This window comes from Mustela putorius, unplaced genomic scaffold, assembly GCF_011764305.1.
Source record: "Mustela putorius furo isolate JIRA1106 unplaced genomic scaffold, ASM1176430v1.1 tig00003867_pilon_pilon_pilon, whole genome shotgun sequence".
Classification (NCBI taxonomy): domain Eukaryota; kingdom Metazoa; phylum Chordata; class Mammalia; order Carnivora; family Mustelidae; genus Mustela; species Mustela putorius.
The window spans coordinates 21,161,722-21,179,242 of NW_025422019.1; positions in this window are offsets into that span (position 1 = coordinate 21,161,722).

A 17,521-nucleotide genomic window follows, 5' to 3' on the forward strand; every position below is an offset into this window, starting at 1 on the left:
TATCACTAGTTTATTCCACTTTTTTGGTAATACTTTTTTAAAAAATTAGAGTGTAGCTGATGTACAATATGATATTGGTTTCAAGTGTACAGCATAGTAATTCAACAATTCTGTATATTACACTGTGCTCAGCCCAAGTGCGGCTACCATCTGTCACTCTACAATGCTGCCACAAAATCATTGACCGAGTTCCCTATGCTGTAGCTTTAGCAACTTCATTTCTGAGTAGTGAGTTCCATCATGAATTTAGTACAATTAATTTTGCACTTACCTCTTGATAGATATTTGTGCTATTTCCAGTTTGGACTTATCATAAATAAATATTTGATGAACAGTTTTGGGTGAAACTCTGTAAAAATGTGCTTTCATTTCTCTTGAGCAACTAGTTAGGAGTAGGAATGCTGAATCATAGGGCAGGTATATGTTTAACTTAATGAGACTCTAAAATAAATTACATTTTATGTTCTATGGTGGACAGAATAATGGCCCATCGAAGACGTCTATGTCTTAATTCCCAGAACTTGTAAATATGGTACCTTAAATGACAGAAGGGATTTTGCAGATGTAATTAGTTTAAAGATCTTAAGATGGGGTAATATCCAGGATTATACTGATGGGCGCAATGTAATTACAAGTAATGCCTTATAAGAGAAAGGCAAGAGAGCCAAATCAGGTAGAGGAGATATGATGAAAAGGTTGGAGGAAGGCAAAGGGCCTTGAGCCAAAGAATGCAGATTGCCTTTAGAAAGTAGGAAAAGCAAAGAAACAGATTCTCTTCTGAAGCCTCCAGAAGGAACACAGTCCTACCAACACCTGATTTTAGCCCTCAGACTCTGTAAATTCTGTGAGTCTATTTGTGTGTTGTTTTAAGCCAAGTGGTATGTTCTTATAGCAGCAAGAGGAAAGCAGTACACATTACTATCAGTAATATAGAACAGTTGAATTACATCTCACCAAAATTTGAAACTGTCACCCCATGTAATTTTAGCCATTCTAGTAAGTATAGATTTGTATCTCACTGAAATATTAATTTGTAATTTGAATTTTCTAATGACTATTAAATTTGAGTATCTTCTTGGTGTTTTATGAAATTTCACAAATTTTCTTCCATAAAATGTCTGTGAAGCTTTTAACCATTATTTTTATTGTTTGCCTTATTATTGAATTGAAAGAGTTCTTTGTATCATCCACATACTAGTTTTTTTATGATAAATGTATTATAAATATTTTGTCTCAATGTGGCTTATATTTTTATTTTCTTAATGATGTGTTTTGATGAGAAGAACATTTTAATATTGATGAAGTTCAATTAATCTTCAGCTGTCATAGCTAGTGCTATTATTATTCTAAGGAAATCTTTGCTACCTCTGAATAAAAATATATTCCCTCTGATTTAAAAAAAAAATTATAGTATTAACTATATGTTTAATAGTATGGTCCATCAAATCAAATTTTATGTATGGTTTGATGCAGGTGTTGAGGTATATTATTTTTCCTAAAGCTAATAGGTTGTTCCAGAACTCCTATTGAAAAGACTTTTCTTTCCTCATTGAATTACCTTGGCACTTCCATTAAAAATCAATTCAGTATGTAAGTGTGGTTCTGTTACTGGACTCTCAGTTTGGTTAAATTAATCTATTTTTTCTATCCTTAAATTTTTAAATATTGACAGTGAATGCTATAAACTTATTTTTAGCAGCATTTTTTGATAAGCATAAAATTTTAATTATGTAGAAGTCCAATTTGTGAAGGTTTTTTTCTTTTATGGATACTGTTTTACTTTTTATCTTATCTAAGCAAAACTTTTTTTTTTTTTAAAGATTTTATTTATTTATTTGAAAGAGAGAGATCACAAGTAGGCAGTGAGGCAGGCAGAGAGAGAGAGGAGGAAGCAGGCTCCCTGCTGAGCAGAGAGCCCGATGCGGGACTCGATTCCAGGACCCCGAGGTCATGACCTGAGCCGAAGGCAGCTGCTTAACCCACTGAGCCTCCCAGGCGCCCTAAGCAAAACTTTTCTATTCTAAGGTGGTAAATATACTCTTCTATTTTTCATAGAATTCCTTAGAATTTTCTATGTAACATCTCAACATTTATAAATGAGAGATTTATTTAATCCTTTCTAAATTTTTCTTAAAAATTTAAATGTTTTTCTTATTTTATTTGGTTGGATAGTGTCTCTGGTACATGGTTTAAGGAAATGGTGAGAGGAGGTATCCCTGCCTTGTTCCTAATTTTAGAAACCTTCAGTACTGCATCATTAAGTAACATTTTAATTAATGTCTATTTTTTTAAAGATACGCTTTAACATGTTGAATCAATTCTTTTCCATTTTTAACCTGCTGTGGGAGTGTTTTAAGGAGGAATAAGTGTTGACTCTTTGTCAAATCCATTTTTCTCTGTTTATCAAGATTACCATAAGTATGTTCTTTATTTCACTAACAGAATAAATTATATAATGTGATTTTGAAAGCTGAGTAAATTTTACATTCTTGTGATAGATAAACCACACTTAGTCCCCATTTGTTAATCTTTTAATACATTGCTGGATTTAATTATCTAATATTTGTTGAGAATTTTTGTATTGTGATTTTCGTTATTTTTGTATTTTATTATTTTTTATATTCAAATATAATGGCCTATAGTTCTATCTTATGATATTTTTTTCAGGTTATGTTATGTAATATGACCTCACAAAATATGTTCAGAATAGTTGTTCCCTACTTTTTCATAATAGTTTATATAAGTTGGGTAATTTTTTTTTCTCAAAAGTTTGATTGATTTCACCAATAAAAATATCTGTGCTAGAGCTGGAATTTTATTTTTGAAAAGTTTAATTGTGATTCAATTTTTAAAAATAGTTATGAAATGATTCACATTTTTAATTTTGTGTGTGGATCTCATTTTGGCAAACTATACTGTTCAAGGATATTATCTGGTCCATCTATGTTGTTGAATTTATTGGCATAAAGTATTTTTAATTTTTTTATGATCCTCTTTAATGTTTGTATAATCTTTTATGCTCTTTATGTTTCACTTTTGGTACTGTGAATCTTGTATATTGTATCTTGTATATTCTGTATGGGTATACATTCTTTCATCAGTATTGCTAGATGGAATATTTTATAAATGTCAATTAGATTAACTTAATTTAGAGTGCTATTTAAGTTGCTGATTTTCTGCTATTTTGATTTACTAATTATTAACAGAAGGAGCTTGAAGTCTCCAGAGTATTTGTAATTTTGTCCCTGTATTATTTCTGCCAGACTTCAAAATGTTTACAGTTTCCTTTTCCTTGTCAAGGCTCTGTGGAGATCTTTTAAGATCCTCATTATGAGAACTTGCTGGAGTTCCTGGAGAAAATGTTTATAAAAGAAGATGGCCTCCCAAAGACTGCAATTCCCAGGAATTTCTCACTCTTACAATAATCCACAATCAGCCTCCAACAAATTTGTCAAAAACTTCTCCAATTTTAGTTTCTAGCAGCTCCTTTTCCAGGTAAGTAGATTTCCATTGTTACATTCCTCTGAATGACTTCTAATCTTTTGTCTGAGATGTCAGTTTTCTGATAAGTCTGAGAAAAAACCTGAGTTTTTATTTTTATTTTTAAAAAGATTTGATTTATTTATGTGAGAGAGAGAGAGAGAGAATGAGATCGAGAATGAGTGGGGAGGAGGGGCAGAGGGAGAGAGTGAAGCACACTTGCCACTGAGCAGGGAGTCCCGCAGAGAGGTCAATCCCAGGACCTGGATCATGACCTGCACTGAAGGCAGACACTTAACCAACTGAGCCACCCAGGCACCACCTTGAGTTTTTAATTTATACAATTTTTTTCTTGTTGTAAGTCCAGGAGTGACATGTTCCAAATATTTAGTTGTCAAAAATGCAACTAGAAATTCTTAATTACCTTTTAAATGTTTAAAATGTTTTCACATTTTAAAATGGAAAAACATTTGATATTTTACATGGATTTATCCCATCTGGTGCTCTTCATTTCCTTGTATAAACCAAATTTTCACTTGGCATAGTTTTCTTTAGATTAAAAAAAAAAAATTGATGTAGTGTAGGTCAGCTTGGGATGAATTCTCTTAGCTTTTTTTACTTTATGTGATATTCTTTGTGATTGCTATGTTTGGATGTCATTGACAGTTTTTGAATTAGTAGATTTTACTTCTCATCAAATCTGGAAGTTTTACCATTTTTAAATTCCTCTCTTCTCTCTTTCCTGGAGTTTGGTTACATATTTGTTGGATCTGTTCATATTACTTCATGGGTCATGAGGACTCTGTTCACATTTTGTCCTTTTTTCTGTATGTGTTTTAGTTTTTATACTTTCTATTAATAGTTCTTTAAGTTTGCTGATATTTTCTTTGAAAGTTTATTAACTCTTATTTTATACTCTATATATTATATTTTTATATTATGTTTTATGCTCTTTTTAAAGCTCCCATCTCTCTTCTTATTCTTTAGTCCCTAAATACATTTTTAATAGTTGTTTGAAAAAGTTTCTTCTGTTAGTTTTATATCTCTGTCATGTCTATATTTGTTTCCATTGACAGACTCATTCTCTGGTTATAAGTTACATTTTCCTTGTTATTACTAGAGACCTTACACTTGACAATGTGTATTGTGAATATTACATGGTTGAGTAATGAATTTTGTTATCTTTTATAAAAAATTAGACTTTGTTCTGATAGGCAATTAAATTATATACCAAGCAACTTGATCTTTTCAAGGTTTTTGTTTGTTTCTTTGTTTGTTTTTTAATTTAGTTATGGTGAGCATAGGAAAGCTTTTAATCTAGGGCTAATTTAGCACTCCCAAACTGATTTTTCAAGATCTTGACTGAGCATCTTTTATAATAAACAAGGAATGTCCATTCTTATGGGTTAGAACTCAGTTTCTCCCAGTCCTGTGGAAATTGTTTAGTTTACTGCTTCCTTGTCATTCTTTTCTTGGCTTCATGGAGCTTCATACTGAACATGCACGGCATATAATTTAGTAACCAACTCAGAGGGAATCTTATCCAGTTTTCTTGACCTTTTTCTCTATTTAACAATCTCATTTTTGTTACCCTGAAATTTTAACCACTTTATCCTCCTTGAACTCTGATCTCTTAATCCTAAACTTAGTGAAATTTCCATACATTACTTGTGTTATCCTGCACTATGTTCTGAAATATATTTCTAGGCAGAATGTCAGGGTAATTATAGATCTTGCTTCATTTTTCTCTTCCTTTCAGGAATCAAAGTTCTACAATGATTACTTTCTGATGTCTGAAAACAGTTGTCTAAATGTTGTGTTGAGTTTTTTTAATAGCAATAGGCAAGACTAGTCTCATTACTTCAGGATGGTCAGTAGCAGAATTAACATACCTATGTTGAAATTCTTGTCTGTTGATTTCAAAATCTGGGTCATTTATCTGCTATTTTCTTCTATATCATGTGTTCTGTTTTCGTGTGTATCTTCATGTGGGTAGTTATGTATTTTATACTTGGAGTGATGTGCTGGAGACACTGAAGTTTGTTATTTCCCTCTAAATTGCTTTGAGTTTCATTTTGGCAGTCTGTTACGAGTGAGTTATCTGGAATTTATTGAAGCTTGAATTTAAGCTATACTTTATATAAGCCAATCGATTTGTTTGTTTCTTTGTTTCATTAGTCCTAGAGAGAATCCCTTTGTTCTGGAATATGGGTTTTAATTATAAGACATGGCCCTTCTGGGAATTCAGTGGAAAGTCTGATATGGTTACCAAAGCCCTCTAGTTTGGCATGGATTGAACATAAAAATCTGTCTCCCCAGCAGCCAGCAGCAATTCACATCTCTCATCATATCTTTCTTCCATTAGAGCTGCTGTTTCTCTTAGATGGTGTAGGATCTCATCCTGTGTGCAAACAATTCAGATGTCAGCCACAAATTATATGTGGGTTTATGTGAGAGTTTGTGTTTACACTTCACAGCTTCTTCTTTTCCCAAAAATTTCTTCTTTTCAATTCTACCATAAATTTCAATTCTGCCATAAATTTCAATATCTGACTACCCAGTCCAAGGGGACCACAGCTTTCTGCTTGATCTTTATCCCCTGCATGACTTGTAGACTGGGCATTTCCCCAAGATGATCTCACCTAGCATGATTTCCTCATTCAAGGGTCTCACTGTCTCAGATTTTGCCTATTTTGGTTACTCTTAAGTGTCTTAGAAGTCTTGTTTTACATATATTGTCCTGACTTATAATTGTTTTTAGATGAAAGTTAAGTGTGATACAAGCTATACAAACTATTTATTATTGGAAAGGAAAGAAAATCTGTTCATTTATTTTATTTTAGGTTAGTTGGACCCTATCAGATAATCAGATGTATGAATATATCTTATACTCCATTCGCTTATTCTCTTTTCAAACACAGAAGACTCCTGACAGCTGGTAGGATGGGAAACCTTTCACATCGTATTCAGCATGCAAGTACTTTAGGTGAATACCTATTCAGGCACAGGCTCTGAGAGTTCTTTAGGAGATAATGAATATTATTGACTCAATACCATTTCTCAAGATGAGGGGGTGACATACTAATTCACAAGTAGAAATAAAGATGTCTATGAGCAGACCAAGGACATTGATGAGCTTACTATCTTTATTTAGTTCTTGAGCCCTGCAAACACTCCCCAGGTATTGGTGAACATTTTTATGCTTTCTTGCTCCCTCCCTTTCATTCATCTAGCTCACACTTATATGTCTACTGTGTGTCAGTTACTGTTCTCGATGAGATGGATTAACTGGTAAGAGTGAGCAAACCCAGAATATACATGAGAACATACACTATAGTGAGAGATGTTACACGGTGTGCACTATGAAAAAAAAGGTAAAGTGGTGCCTGGGTAGCTCAGTGTGTTAAGCCTCTGCCTTCAGCTCAGGTCATGATCTCAGGGTTTTGGGATGGAGTCCCACAGGGGGGGCTAGTCTCTGCTCAGCGGGGAGCCTGCTTATCTCCCCCCCACCTCTGCCTGCCTTTCTGCCTACTTGTGATCTCTCTCTGTCAAATAAATAAATAAAATCTTTAAAAAAAAAAGGGTAAAGCAGAATGAGCTAGAAAGCGATGGAGTGGTATTTTAATTTGGTCAAAGAAAGATATTTAAACAGAAGTCTGGCTGGGAAAAAATGCAAATAACTAGGAAGAATATTTCAGGCACAAGAACAACATGTGCCAAGGCCTTAAGTGTACGGATTGTGATTGGCATGTTCAAAAAATAATTAGAAGACAAGTGAGATTGAGGCAGAGTAAGTAAAGGCTGCAGTGGTAGAGACGGGGGAGGTAAATAAGGCTTAGATGACTGGGCATAGTAAGATATTTAGATTCTTTTTCTTTAAAGATTTTATTTATTTATTTGAGAGAGGGAGAGAGAAATAGAGAGAGAGAAAATGAGTGGAGAAGGGCAGAAGGAGAGGGAGAAAGAATCTGAAGCAGACTTCACACTGAGCAGTGAGCCCAAAGCAGGGTTCTGTCTCATGATAGCAAAATCATGACCTGAGCCAAAACCATAAGTTTGTCGCTTAACTGACTGAGCTCACCCCAGCGCCTGGATATTTAAATTCTAATAAATGATATGAACTCATAGGAACACTGAAAACATGTAAATAAGATCATATTTACATTTTTAAAATTTTTTTCTGGCTGCTGCATGAAGAATGAATATACATTAAGAGCATGAAAAGATTATTTTTCTTAGAAAGTTTTTAGTTCTATAGCAAACTGGGTCAAGATGGGAGTGGTGAAGACATAAGTTATGGTCCCCCCACCTAATGGGAAAAAGCAATTTAGCATGTTTCAAGGGGCTGCATTCTTTATTTTTCTAAGACATGAAATGAGAGTCAGGGCAATGCATGCCCTATTTTAAAAGGATCAGGGCTCTGAAATCACAGTAGCAATGTGCATCTACTAGAATAAAAGTTGCTTTACCATTCATAGAACTTTGAATAGGTCTCTACTTAAAATAGCAACAACAACAATAAAAATAAATAAAATAAAATAACAACAGAAAAATACATTTACGTTATTAAAGACACACATGCCTTTTAAAGCTAATAACATAATGAGACACATATGAAGATTGTCCTAACACAGTACCTTTGGTTTAGCAAGACAAGAAAAATTTATCTTCCTTGTGTTGTAAAAATTATAAAGTTTCCACATGGATGCTTTGTTTTCTCAACCACTCTTGGTTGAGAATCTCATTGAAACTTGACCTTGAGAAATCTGATTCTTGGGTTTCCACTTACCATTGAGTTTGGTATCTAGAGGGTGTAGAAACTACCATGTTTGGAGGCCTGTCTGACATCTTCTTAGTTTGCAGTAAATTATTTTTGTAAGCAAAGGAGACAAAGGAAGAGAGGCATCAAGCAGGTTCAGAAACCATTATGGAATCTCCACTGGTTCTAAGCACAAGAAGAGTGTCATAGGGAAATACAATTATTTGCTTTAAGAAGAATATAGTCTTAATTTTTAACCTTAAAAAAATTAATGTCAGGGATTCTCCTATGTCAAAAATCTAACTGGTCATTTAGCACCATATAGAAAATACATGTTGGGGACCTGTCTTTTCCCCTTAGTTTTGGTCTTCTGATTGCCATCCAATATGTGGTAAGCTATGCTATGTGGATTCATCATCTAATTATTTGTTTATGCAGCAGATTAGATGTTTATCTGTGAACTTTATTTCAAAGAGTTTAAACTGCAGAGTGCTGAAACCCTCAGCTATTGTTAATGGTAATGACTGCTGTGGGGAAAAGAAGCTGCTGAGAGGAACTTTTACAATGTTTCTCCTGCAGCTTCCCTGCTGAGAGCAGAGGAAGCATTAGCTGGTCCCCAGGGAGAATCTCAGATAAGACTGTTGGGGTAAGGGTAGGCTGTGCAAAATGTTTTTTCTTATCTTTTCTCTCAGACACCTCATCCAACTTCTCATCAAAGTGTCTCTTTGAACATCTCCGCACACAAAAAGGAAATGGCAGGTGCTTTCTTTGTGGGCGTAGATTTTCATAACAGAGACATGGTTTGATTATTTGTCATGGGTTTTTATTCTCTAGCCTGATGGAAAAAATGTGCAAGTTTTACATTTTCATAAAACAAATAGAACTGGGAGTTTGGCAAATTATGTAGCGGACTTTATGTAATTTTTTCGGTTCTATTAAATATTAGATATTTCTCAGTTAGTTATGTTTTTTCTTCCTTTAGAGTCCATGAGGGAGAAAAGAGACATAAACGAATACACTGAGGGTCTTATTAAGGCAGTAAAATAATGCGAACTTGCATTAAAAATGCTGGAGAAAATGCCTAAAGATGGTCACCAACTTACAATGGTTTGACTTACAATTTTTTGACTTTACGATGATGTAGAAGCAATGTGTATTCAGTAGAAACCGTATTTCAGATTTTGAGTTTTGATCTTTCCCAGTGGTGATATGCATCCAATTGTCTTTTGTGATCCTGGTCCACAACAGCCAAGCCACAGCCCAGAGTCAGTCATGTGATCATGTGGCCAGACAGGGGATGCTCTTACCATACACTGGCTTTTTTTTTTTTCCCTCTACACTATTCTGTGTCATACAATGCTTCTATTTTTCAGTTTCAGCACAGTGCTCAATAAATTGCATGAGATATTTAACACATTATTATAAAAAGCGTTTGTGTGATTTTTGCCTAACTATAGGCTAATATTAATGTTCTGAGTATGTCTAAGGTAGGCTGGGCTAAGCTATCATTAAGTCAGTTGTGTGTAGAAAATCCATTTTTGACTTGTGATATTTTCAGCCTGTGGTGGGTTTATCAGGATGTAACACCATCATAAGCCATGGGAAATCAGTATGCATACATAAGAAATCTAATGAGAGATTAGAAGGAGGAAATTAATTAAAGATAGATTCAATTTTTGTTGTTATCTGCATATATATGTATATTATATTATATATATGTATTTTGTTCATGAATTTAGCTAGATACCTGTCCTCCAATTCTTCCCTAGTTCTACAAGATAAGGGAGGAAAGCAGCTTTTTGCAGCACGCTAAAGAGGCTCTGATTTTTTGGAAGGAGGTAAAGAGAAGTACATCTCTTCCTCCCTCTTGCTCAAATAATGTTTAATTATTGGGAAAATCAAACAAGTAGAGAAGTGCCAGTGTTAAGCTTCTTCCTGGCTTCCTAACTCAAAATGTGCCCCACAGAGACATAGTACTAGCATCACCTGGGAGCTTGTTAGAAACACACAATCTCTAGGTCTACCCCAGACCTAATGATCCAAAAGCTCTGGAGTGGACACAGAAATCTGATTTATCAAAGTCTCCGTGGGATTTTTACACATTCTAAATTTTGTAAAGCTCTATTTAAGCTTGTGTAGGAGCCCAAGATTCTGCATTTATGACAAGTTCTCATGTTATACCAACGATGCTGGTCTGTATATCATGTTTGAGGTTTAAGGTTCTAATGGATACATATATAATTTTGGGATTTTTAAAATTTTCATTTTTTCCTCTTCCCTACACCTCCCTTTATTAGTTTTCTGCTCCACATCACTCTGTACTCGCTCCATATATGTGCAGCTAGTTTATTGAACAATTGGAATCCAGCAGGCTACACATATAAAACAGTTTTACGTTTTCATTAACAGCTGCCTTCAGACAAGCTCTTCTGAATCTCACTTCCCTAAATCCAAAATGGCATTCTGGATAGAATTTGTAGCTTTCTGGCCATTTTTAGCTAAAATGACCATGTCAAAACTACTTGAAATTTTATTGTCATCTTTCACCCTCCCAAATCATACTTGACCAGTAGCCTGGGTCCAATAGGTAGGAGAATTAATTTGATTGTCTTTCTTGTCTCCTAGTTCTCTGGCATTGGAGACTAGGATGAGTGTGGGTTTCCTGTTAGTAATGGGAGAGAATCCCAGATCTTCTGTGTCTCTGTTAGAGACATTTTCAGAGAGGGGAGTCATTGGACTGCCTGCCTTCTCCTCTGTGCTCTTTAAAGGTACCAGGAGTCTTAGGTGCTGTGGATTGGCTGATGTCTTTTTCCCAGACACATGATAGCTTGGCCCCTTCTTGTTCAACTGGTGTGGCCTGTTCCAATAAGTTTCCTCAGTACTTTCCAGTGGGAGAGAGACATAAGATTCAATGCCAGGAGATACACATATCAGGTACACAATCATTTTCTCAATGTGCACTGTTTTGGCATTAGAACCTTAGAGAATCTGGGGCTTTCCACAGCTTGGCAATATCCAGCTATGGAGTGAGACACCTGGTATCTCTATCTCTGACTGAATTTCTGGTGACCCCTCTGAGATTGAGAGTGTATAAAGTCAATGACTTCTTTTTGATTCTTTTCCTTATGCACTTACATTGTATATACTGGTGTAGGAGTGAGAGGATGGACTGATGGTTGAAGATAATCAGACTCATTTGACAGCCCCTTAACAAGGATGGAGGGGTTTGAGCGTGTCCTTGTAAACTGTCTAGAGAATATGGTTATCTGTTGACCTTATAATTTGATACATAGATGTTAATTGTCAGACAATGGGAACTATCCTGTTAATACATATTGTCCTTTTTCCCAATCTGCTATCAACATATTGTACTCATCCTGTCACTTACTCTGTGGATAGCCCCCACCTTCTTTTAAGTTTCATTGGTTAAGGAGAGAATTATGACGGAAGGAGCCACACTCACGCACCTTACTTACCTTGAGGCACCAGAAATTCAGAGGACTATAAAAGAGACGGTGGCAAAAAGAGTTCTGGGGGCAGAAGACAAAACCCATTACCACCTTCCTTCTCTGAGAAACTATTTTAGAAGCAGAATGAATCACTCTGCATAATCTTGGTTATACACTGTAGGAAGCTTCTTCCTTTTGGGCATTTATAGGTAGCATTTGAGAATAGAAAAGTATATTAGACATCAAGTTCAATCCCCTTATTTAAAATAAAAATTAAATTTACTCATAATTTAATGGGTATTTATTCAGCAGCTTCTATCAGCAAGAGACTGAATTTTAAGAAGATTTACCCAGAAACCTTAGTGGTTGATGAAGGAGTTTACCACATTGACTCTGCCTACTTTGTGGTTTCAGCTTTATAGAATGTTCCCAGATGACACTCCATAAACTAGCACACCTCATTTACGAATCAGATATAAGCAAGAAAATTAAACAACACATCTTAAATATTATTAAGTGAATGACTCATGGAAGTTAGTCTTCTTAAAAAAGCCATTTCATTTAGAGAAAATAAGGGGCCTAAATCAGGGTTGATTTTCATATTCCAAAATGTATCAGATGATATTCAAATGTGCCATTTATCACATCTTAGTAAGTCATATTGAGGTGCCATTGCCCACTTTATAGCATTTCAGGTACAATTGGGGAATGCTGCAGCCGTTATGCATAGCAACCCACATTATTCTTGACAGGTCGCTGCTCCTTCCAGGAACCAGGGCCTTCGTGGCCCCTAAAAGTGGCCACAAGGGTACTCACTCTGATGTAAACACCTGCCCACCATGCTGGCAATGAGAGCTTATCACACCTGGCATCCTTTTAACAGCTGTAGGGTGACCTGTCAACCATGGGCCAAATCCAGACTGATTACCATGAGATGAAAAGTCTCAAATCCAATCAGCCATCCCATGAGCTACTCAGCCACCTGTACATGGTTAACATCTGTTGTTTGAAGTTTGTGGTTGTTTTCCTTTCAAGCAATGCATTTTTTTTCATTGACCAGTATGAAAAATGGAAGATGATGACCAAGGCAGAGAAACATTATTTCAACATCTCTAACAGACTGAAATTCTCACTGTAAATATTGCTGCTTCTAAAGTGCACATTTGGCTAGAATATCAACTGTTCAGTAATGAAGATTTTGGGAAGCATTCCATGCAAAATACTGAAGGGCAATTGAGGGTAACATGGAGGGACTGAAGAAATATTACAAAGAAGTTATAACCATGGTCTGTATCTGAGTTAATTTAGTCAAAGGAAGAGTTATAATGCCAGAGAAAATAAAAATTGAAGATTAAATTTGTGCTAATTGAAGATACTATGGCTTCAAAATATAGTATAATTTTGTGAGCTGACATGGTTGATGAAGACATGTTAAGGAGAGAGGTAATTTAAATTGGACCTTAAAGGGTAGATCAGATTTGTTGTGTGAGGCAAGAAGGGACCAGAGCTCATCAGCAGATGGGCAAGGTGAGGGAAGCTGTAACATCATGAATTGCTTGGTCAGGTGTGTGCATGACGAGATGGGTCTGAAGAAAAAGTCTCCTGCCCGAGACAGTGAAAAGGCAGTCTATGCAGGGGAGGGGGCAGGAAAGGGCTTCAAAATTAATACAACTAAAAGAGAAGTCATCGTGTGTTCCCAACAAATGCAATGTTTCAGGAAAGGTAAATACAGAGAGTGTATAGAAGTGAAATGGACTAGGAGACACACTTCAGAGTCCTCTAATTGAGAAGGTGATACAAAATAGATGTAAACCACTGCAACATTTCTCAGGTTGTGAGCGGCCGTCTAGACGGATGTTTTCACACATATCCACCAAAATACTCCTGAAAGCAGAAAGTTATAAGGATACAGCTTATTCCAAAGGAGCCTGGAGCTGTGGCTTGAAGCAGCATGTCAAAAGCATGAAATGCATTAAGTGTCTTAGAATTTACAGTAAAAACGGAGCAGCTTTATTTTTTCCTGATCTATAATGTATCCCAGCTGACCTTTTAAAAACTGAAAGTCCAAAGCAAGACAGCAAAAAGTAACCAAGAAGCCTTATTTTACAATAAATTCTATATGATAGTGTAAATATGTTCGTTCAGGACTCCATTTCACATATGTCCAACCAGGTCGTGGTCTGCAGCAGGTCCAGCTGTCCAGCAAAGCAATGGGGATTTACTACCACGGATTACTTTACATTGAACTTTGATGAGATTGTGGGCATAAGGGGGATAATGATCTCTAATAATCCAAGTGTTCTGAAGCACACAGATGAAAGTTTATGGAAAACTAAAAACCTCTTTTGCTATTATTGTTGTCAATAGTGCCTTTTCTGATTCTCTCCTAATTTCTTACCAGTACCTACATTTTGGGTAGTCTCATATTGTTGCCCAGTTCTATTTGCAAATTAAAACATTATATCCTCTTTATATGGTCATGACTTTGTAATTTGGCATCTGTTTCCTTGCTTGGGTCCCGTGCAGTCCTTCCCTTTGTTAGTGATAAAGCTATGATAATTTTTTTTTTTTTTCTATCAAGGGAGTGAAAATCAAACTATGTGTTTTTGGTCAAAGTTTCATTTTCAGTCGATGTTAACTTGATCTATGTGTGTTTTAAGGATCCTTGTACTTTGGTTGTGTTTTTGATGTAAGCTTTTATTCCTCTGATAGACAAGTATACTTATTTCTGCAATATTATTTGAGCTCCACATTTAGACCTTTATTTTGGATTTTAGGTGAGAGCATGAGCACATTTTAGAGGACACTGCCAGGTTAAACTTTGAAAATTTTGCGTCAATTTACAGTCCATGAAACAGTGTTGGAGAGTGAGAACATTTTCCCAAGTGTGTCTGCACTGGATTTTTTTTTTTTTTAAGTTTTTGCAAATGCGAGTGTTTTGCAAAAATGCTTGATTTATATTTATTTAACAACTGGGGAGTTTCACATGTCCCTTGGTCATTTAAAATTCTTGTCTTATGAAAATTCTATTGGTAGCCTTTACTATACTTTCTAAGTGATGCTTCCCATTTTCTTTTCAGTAAATCAGGGTTTTACATGACTAAGGATCAAGAAGATTGTCATATATGTTCCAAATATTTTGTTTCTGTCTAAAATTTGTGAAATTTGGGTATAGATCATTTTTGTCATTTGAATTATTAAAAACATGACTAGTTTTTAAATTTCTCCTTGATTTTGGGTTTTGCTCAGTTTTGTTGTCCTCATTAGAATATTTTTTAAAGTCATGTGTTTTCTTCTAATTAATATCTTATTTTAGATATTTACATGTTATGTCTGTTTGAAATTCTTGCTTATGTTTGTGCCTAGGAAAAGGTTCTAGGTGTACACACACACACAAATAATTGATTGTTCAGTACTCTTTATTGAAAAAACATCCCTTTCAAACTGATTATTGGATCACCTTAATCATATATTAAATGATTGTATATGCATGGTTCTGTTTTTAATTTATCTATTTATCTAGAACTGCTAGGTGTCTCTAATATTGTTGAAGCAGGTACAACTGTCTTATTCTTGATTTACTGGAAATATATTTATACTTGAATAACAAAATGATATTTGATGATGATTTCAGATAAATATGTCTGTCTTATAACATTTGAAAATTTTCCATTTATTTCAACTCTCTTTCCAATTTTATCAATAATATTTTCTGTATTTTATAAAATGCCTTTTTAATGTCAATTACACACTCATGTTACTTCCTTTAATGCATTAACGTAATGACACATATTTATTTGCTTCTTTCCCTGCCTTATTGAGGAATAATTGACATATAAAAGTTGACACATTTTATTCTTTCCTTATTCTTATTGAGGATTAATTAACATAGATATTTGATAATGATTTCAGATAAATATGTCTGTCTCATAACATTTGGAAATTTTCCATTTATTTCAACTTTCTTTATAATTTTATCAATATTATTTGCTGTATTTTATAAAATGCCTTTTTAATGTCAATTACACACTCATGTTACTTCCTTTAATGCATTAACATGATGACAAATATTTATTTGATTCTTTCCCAACCTTATTGAGGAATAATTGACATAAACATGTTTCATAGTTTAAAGTTGAAACATGTTAGTTACTGATTCTGACAAGTATGACAATAGGCACATTGGACTCCAACAAAAGGTTGTGAATAGAGCCAATTTGAAACCAGTAGAATGGATTTTAAGGCCTATCCTGAGATCATAGTTACTGTTAGAGAAGAAGGCTGATTATACACAGTGAGAAGAGGAATCATGACATAGGAGGACCTGCTCTAGGTCAATACTGGGCCAGAACCATGATCATCTTGAAGTGATCTAGTGATCCAGGTGGTTGGTAAGTTGACTTACCTATTGTCCCTTGGATCAATTTCTGCATGTAGGCTTGAAACACCCGAGCCCTGAGTTGATACCAGACATGATCAAGCTTATAAGTTGAGCTTCAATTCTGTCTCTTGAGAATCTGTCTTACTGTAGAAAACTTCACCCAAAGAAGAATAGGACATTTTGAGAGTATGGTAGAGGGCTAGCCTTTTCTCACAGGAAAGGCTACTTTTCTCTTCCAATTTTCACCCCTGATCTTTAGCTTCCAGGTGTTTGAGTTCCTTCTGAACTTTTCCTTGTGATTGAGCTCCAGTTTCAAAGCATTGTGATCTGAGAATATGCAGGGAATAATCTCAGTCTTTTGGTATAGGTTGAGTCCTGATTTGTGACCCAATATGTGGTCTATTCTGGAGAAGGTTCCATGTGCACTTGAGAAGAATGAGTATTCTGTTGTTTTAGGGTGGAATGTTCTGTATATATCTATGAGGTCCATCTGGTCCAATGTGTCATTCAATGCTCTTGTTTCTTTATTGATTTTCTGCTTCGATGATCTGTCTATTTCTGAGAGAGGCGTGTTAAGATCTCCTACGATTAGTGTATTCATATCCATATGACACTTTATCTTGATTAATAGTTTTCTTAAGTAATTGGCTGCTCCCATATTGGGAGCATAGATATTTACAATTGTTAGATCATCTTGGTGGAGAGTCCCTTTAAGGATTATATAGCGTCCTTCTGTATCTCTGACTACAGTCTTTAGTTTAAAGTCTAATTTATCTGATATGAGAATCACTACCCCAGCCTTCTTTTGAGGCCCATTGGCATGAAAGATGCTTCTCCATCCCTTCACTTTCAGTCTGGGTATAACTTTAGGTTCAAAATGGGTCTCTTGTAGACAACATATGGATGGGTCCTGTCGTTTTATCCAATCTGCAACCCTGTGCCATTTTATGGGCACATTTAGTCCATTCACATTGAGAGTGATTATTGATAGATATGTTTTTATTGACATCGAGTTATCTTTGAAGTCTTTCTTTCTGTAGACTGTCTCTATATTTCTGTTCAATGCTATTCTTAGGATTTTTCCTCTTTTATAGAAACCCCCTTAATATTTCCTGCAGTGTCAGCTTGGTGGTCGCATAGTCTTTTAAGCCTTGACGGTCCTGGAAACTCTTTATCTCTCCATCCATTTTGAATGTCAGTCTTGCTGGATAAAGTATTCTTGGCTGCATGTTCTTCTCATTTAGTGCCCTGAATATATCTTGCCAGCCTTTTCTGGCTTGCCAGGTCTCTGTGGACAGGTCTGACGTTATTCTGATGGGCTTCCCTCTGTAAGTAAGGAGCCTCTTTGCCCTGGCGGCTTTCAAGAGATTATACCTACAATTATAATTCCTCAATTTGACTATCAGGTGTCGTGATGTTTTTTTGGAATGTGTAATCTTGGATGGAGACCTT